The sequence below is a fragment of the Liolophura sinensis genome, chromosome 8 (genome assembly GCF_032854445.1).
Source record: "Liolophura sinensis isolate JHLJ2023 chromosome 8, CUHK_Ljap_v2, whole genome shotgun sequence".
Classification (NCBI taxonomy): Eukaryota; Metazoa; Mollusca; class Polyplacophora; order Chitonida; family Chitonidae; genus Liolophura; species Liolophura sinensis.
Window position 1 is genome coordinate 30,186,838 of NC_088302.1, and position 5,885 is coordinate 30,192,722.

Below are 5,885 nucleotides of genomic sequence, written 5' to 3' on the forward strand. Positions count from 1 at the left end.
AAGGACGAGAAGGAATTGCAAACTGGAAACAACTGTCTTGAGCAGAGCTCTTGTGGTGGTCCTGGCCGTCTTGAAGGCATGGTTGGACGTGACTGGCACAAGGACGAGAAGGAATTGCAAACCGGAAACAACTGTCTTGAGCAGAGCTCTTGTGGTGGTCCTGACCGTCTTGAAGGCATTGGTTGGACGTGACTGGCACAAGGACGAGAAGGAATTGCAAACTGGAAACAACTGTCTTGAGCAGAGCTCTTGTGGTGGTCCTGACCGTCTTGAAGGCATGGTTGGACGTGACTGGCACAAGGACGAGAAGGAATTGCAAACTGGAAACAACTGTCTTGAGCAGAGCTCTTGTGGTGGTCCTTACCGTCTTGAAGGCATGGTTGAACGTGACTGGCACAAGGACGAGAAGGAATTGCAAACTGGAAACAACTGTCTTGAGCAGAGCTCTTGTGGTGGTCCTTACCGTCTTGAAGGCATGGTTGGACGTGACTGGCACAAGGACGAGAAGGAATTGCAAACTGGAAACAACTGTCTTGAGCAGAGCTCTTGTGGTGGTCCTTACCGTCTTGAAGGCATGGTTGGACGTGACTGGCACAAGGACGAGAAGGAATTGCAAACTGGAAACAACTGTCTTGAGCAGAGCTCTTGTGGTGGTCCTGACCGTCTGAAGGCATGGTTGGACGTGACTGGCACAAGGACGAGAAGGAATTGCAGACTGGAAACAACTGTCTTGAGCAGAGCTCTTGTGGTGGTCCTGACCGTCTTGAAGGCATGTTGGACGTGGACTGGCACAAGGACGAGAAGGAATTGCAAACTGGAAACAACTGTCTTGAGCAGAGCTCTTGTGGTGGTCCTGACCGTCTTGAAGGCAGGTTGGACGTGACTGGCACAAGGACGAGAAGGAATTGCAAACTGGAAACAACTGTCTTGAGCAGAGCTCTTGTGGTGGTCCTGACCGTCTTGAAGGCATGGTTGGACGTGACTGGCACAAGGACGAGAAGGAATTGCAAACTGGAAACAACTGTCTTGAGCAGAGCTCTTGTGGTGGTCCTGGCCGTCTTGAAGGCATGGTTGGACGTGACTGGCACAAGGACGAGAAGGAATTGCAAACCGGAAACAACTGTCTTGAGCAGAGCTCTGTGGTGGTCCTGACCCGTCTTGAAGGGCATTGGTTGGACGTGACTGGCACAAGGACGAGAAGGAATTGCAAACTGGAAACAACTGTCTTGAGCAGAGCTCTTGTGGTGGTCCTGACCGTCTTGAAGGCATGGTTGGACGTGACTGGCACAAGGACGAGAAGGAATTGCAAACTGGAAACAACTGTCTTGAGCAGAGCTCTTGTGGTGGTCCTGACCGCCTTGAAGGCATGGTTGGACGTGACTGGCACAAAGGACGAGAAGGAATTGCAAACTGGAAACAACTGTCTGAGCAGAGCTCTTGTGGTGTCCTGACCGTCTTGAAGGCATGGTTGGACGTGACTGGCACAAGGACGAGAAGGAATTGCAAACTGGAAACAACTGTCTTGAGCAGAGCTCTTGTGGTGGTCCTGACCGTCTTGAAGGCATGGTTGGACGTGACTGGCACAAGGACGAGAAGGAATTGCAAACTGGAAACAACTGTCTTGAGCAGAGCTCTTGTGGTGGTCCTTACCGTCTTGAAGGCATGGTTGAACGTGACTGGCACAAGGACGAGAAGGAATTGCAAACTGGAAACAACTGTCTTGAGCAGAGCTCTTGTGGTGGTCCTTACCGTCTTGAAGGCATGGTTGGACGTGACTGGCACAAGGACGAGAAGGAATTGCAAACTGGAAACAACTGTCTTGAGCAGAGCTCTTGTGGTGGTCCTTACCGTCTTGAAGGCATGGTTGGACGTGACTGGCACAAGGACGAGAAGGAATTGCAAACTGGAAACAACTGTCTTGAGCAGAGCTCTTGTGGTGGTCCTGACCGTCTTGAAGGCATGGTTGGACGTGACTGGCACAAGGACGAGAAGGAATTGCAGACTGGAAACAACTGTCTTGAGCAGAGCTCTTGTGGTGGTCCTGACCGTCTTGAAGGCATGGTTGGACGTGACTGGCACAAGGACGAGAAGGAATTGCAAACTGGAAACAACTGTCTTGAGCAGAGCTCTTGTGGTGGTCCTGACCGTCTTGAAGGCATGGTTGGACGTGACTGGCACAAGGACGAGAAGGAATTGCAAACTGGAAACAACTGTCTTGAGCAGAGCTCTTGTGGTGGTCCTGACCGTCTTGAAGGCATGGTTGGACGTGACTGGCACAAGGACGAGAAGGAATTGCAAACTGGAAACAACTGTCTTGAGCAGAGCTCTTGTGGTGGTCCTGGCCGTCTTGAAGGCATGGTTGGACGTGACTGGCACAAGGACGAGAAGGAATTGCAAACCGGAAACAACTGTCTTGAGCAGAGCTCTTGTGGTGGTCCTGACCGTCTTGAAGGCATTGGTTGGACGTGACTGGCACAAGGACGAGAAGGAATTGCAAACTGGAAACAACTGTCTTGAGCAGAGCTCTTGTGGTGGTCCTGACCGCCTTGAAGGCATGGTTGGACGTGACTGGCACAAGGACGAGAAGGAATTGCAAACTGGAAACAACTGTCTTGAGCAGAGCTCTTGTGGTGGTCCTGACCGCCTTGAAGGCATGGTTGGACGTGACTGGCACAAGGACGAGAAGGAATTGCAGACTGGAAACAACTGTCTTGAGCAGAGCTCTTGTGGTGGTCCTGACCGTCTTGAAGGCATGGTTGGACGTGACTGGCACAAGGACGAGAAGGAATTGCAAACTGGAAACAACTGTCTTGAGCAGAGCTCTTGTGGTGGTCCTGACCGTCTTGAAGGCATGGTTGGACGTGACTGGCACAAGGACGAGAAGGAATTGCAAACCGGAAACAACTGTCTTGAGCAGAGAGGTCTGGTCAAAAATTAAGTAAGGCCTGAATTTCCGACAGCAATTAGTGTATATATTCACTCGCACCTGTACATCACAGTTAATGTCTTTATAGCGTTTGTAGTCGGTTTTGCGCAGGGAAATATTTGTAAAAAACATTTTTATCCCCGTAATATATAATACAAAGTGGGGTGAGGTGAGGTTTGCCAACGGGTTTCCTACAGTTTTTGTCGTAATAGTAGAGAGAAATCTCAGGGTATGTTCGAGTACGGGAAGTCATGAACTTAATTTACAGTTACGTTAATCCCTTTTTGCACTGCAACATTAAACAAATTATAATTAAACAAATTTGACAGTCTTATTTGTGACACTTTTTTCCCATATGTTGTTCCGAGTCTCACAGGTACTTATATAATTAGATGTATGCACATAATTAAAAATAATATGCATATAATTTAGGATCCATCGACCCATAAATAAAAACTGGGATGTCTTTAATGGAGAAAGTACGAGTAACCGTACCTTCCTATAAAAAAAAAAAGACTCGCGCCTCGTCGATTCTCTTTGGATAATATCCAGTGCTGTCAGCTACATAATAATTTTCATTCAGTTTTAAGAAAATATTAAAACAAATTCAAGTCTTTTAAAATCAAGAACTTCGATAATCGTTGTGATGATTATATAATAACTATTTTTATTCTCTTAAGATATATGTATATAAATATGCTTGAGGTTTTACGTTGTGCCAAGGAACCTTATGATCACGTGACTGCGGCATCCCGCTTCGTGTCACCATCGACTCCCTTTGATTGGAAAGATGCTGAAGCAAAGAAAGTGAGTTTACTATGTTTATGAGTTTATCAATTCCTGTCACCAAAAACGTGAAGAAATTCTCACCAAGATGGCCACCAAACCATGGATCACAAATGACAATCCCATCCAGCGTGCAAGAGCGGAATATCTTCAGTGTCTATATGGTGTCACGTATTTTATGCTAATTATACGAACCGTTGATATTTGCACCAGGCGGATGTTAAGATTCGTCACGTTGAGCGCACCAGCATCCAGTTGGTCATGTGCAATAAATCACGTTAGTCAGGATATGACCGCTTCATCCTGCACGTAGATCATGCAATGAATCACGTTAGTCAGGATATGACCGCTTCATCCTGCACGTAGATCATGCAATAAATCACGTTAGTCAGGATATGACCGCTTCATCCTGCACGTAGATCATGCAATAAATCACGTTAGTCAGGATATGACCACCTCATCCTGCACCGTAGATCATGCAATAAATCACGTTAGTCAGGATATGACCACCTCATCCTGCACGTAGATCATGCAATAAATCACGTTAGTCAGGATATGACCGCTTCATCCTGCACGTAGATCATCCAGGAAATGATGTTAGTCAGGACATGACCGCCCATCCTTCGAATACATCATGCAATAAATCACGTTAGTCAGGATATGTCCTCTGTACCCGTCACATAGACCATCCAGGAAATCACGTTAGTCAGGATATGACCACCTCATCCTGCACGTAGATCATGCAATAAATCACGTTAGTCAGGATATGACCGCTTCATCCTGCACGTAGATCATCCAGGAAATGATGTTAGTCAGGACATGACCGCCCCATCCTTCGAATACATCATGCAATAAATCACGTTAGTCAGGATATGTCCTCTGTACCCGTCACATAGACCATCCAGGAAATCACGTTAGTCAGGATATGACCACCTCATCCTGCACGTAGATCATGCAATAAATCACGTTAGTCAGGATATGACCGCTTCATCCTGCACGTAGATCATCAGGAAATGATGTTAGTCAGGACATGACCGCCCCATCCTTCGAATACATCATGCAATAAATCACGTTAGTCAGGATATGTCCTCTGTACCCGTCACATAGACCATCCAGGAAATCACGCTAGTTAGAATATGACCGCCCCATTCTTCAAGTAGATCGTGCAATAAATCACGTTAGTCAGACCGCCACATCCTTCACACAGAACATTCTATAAATCTCATTAGTCACGATATGGCCGCCTCACTTCAAGTAGATCATGCAATAAATCATGTTGGTTAGGATGTGACCGCCTCATTCTTCAAGTAGATCATCCAATAAATCACGTTAAACAAGAAGAACACCAACGGGAAGGCCACCCGTGAGAATTTATCCAGCATCAGTGCTTTGTGTTTGCCAGCTGATTTTTCCTTGGTAAACGGCGTTGAATTACCGTCTGAAAAGGTAGAAAATTGCACTGTTATCTGATTACAAAGACATCTTAGATTGAATGTGTGTCTTAAGAACACCGCATCACCCTTATGTATGTCTCTATACGATGCATTCTGATTTTATGTCTTAATGAGTTGTTCAGGAAGAAAACAGTGCCAAATATTTGACAAACTACTTATTTATTAATGGTTACTGTGCAAGGAGCCGGACGTAGTATGTCAACTGCTTCTTCCATGTCAAATCTGAACTATGCTTGGATCACGTGTCGGTATGTTCTCCCCTAACATCCTGCATATTTCACATCTGACACTGTTGAATGGTTATGCGATTGCGACTTGACAATTAACAGTAATAAATTTTGATATAGTGTTAATGATTTGTGCACGTTATACTTTAAGTCTAAGAACCAAGTCAAACATTCGTATACCACACGGCAAGTCAGAATGGGACGTTCCAGGTCGGTACAATTTTAATTTCCAGATCAAAACAAAAAGAAAAGACCGCAACAACGTAAAAGCATAGACCCACATAACACAGTCCTCATACGATTTCATAAAGCCATCAACCAGTAAAATTATTAATTATTCATACCAAAAGCGGATTTCAATTGTCATTATAATTCAGTTATTTTTAGTCGCTGGGAATTACTGCCCAAGTCAAAAAGAGTCTCCTGATCCACCACGTTTGCCCTTAGGGTACCTGCTGCCCTGTGTCATTGCCCTTCCGTTTATCTGCCACC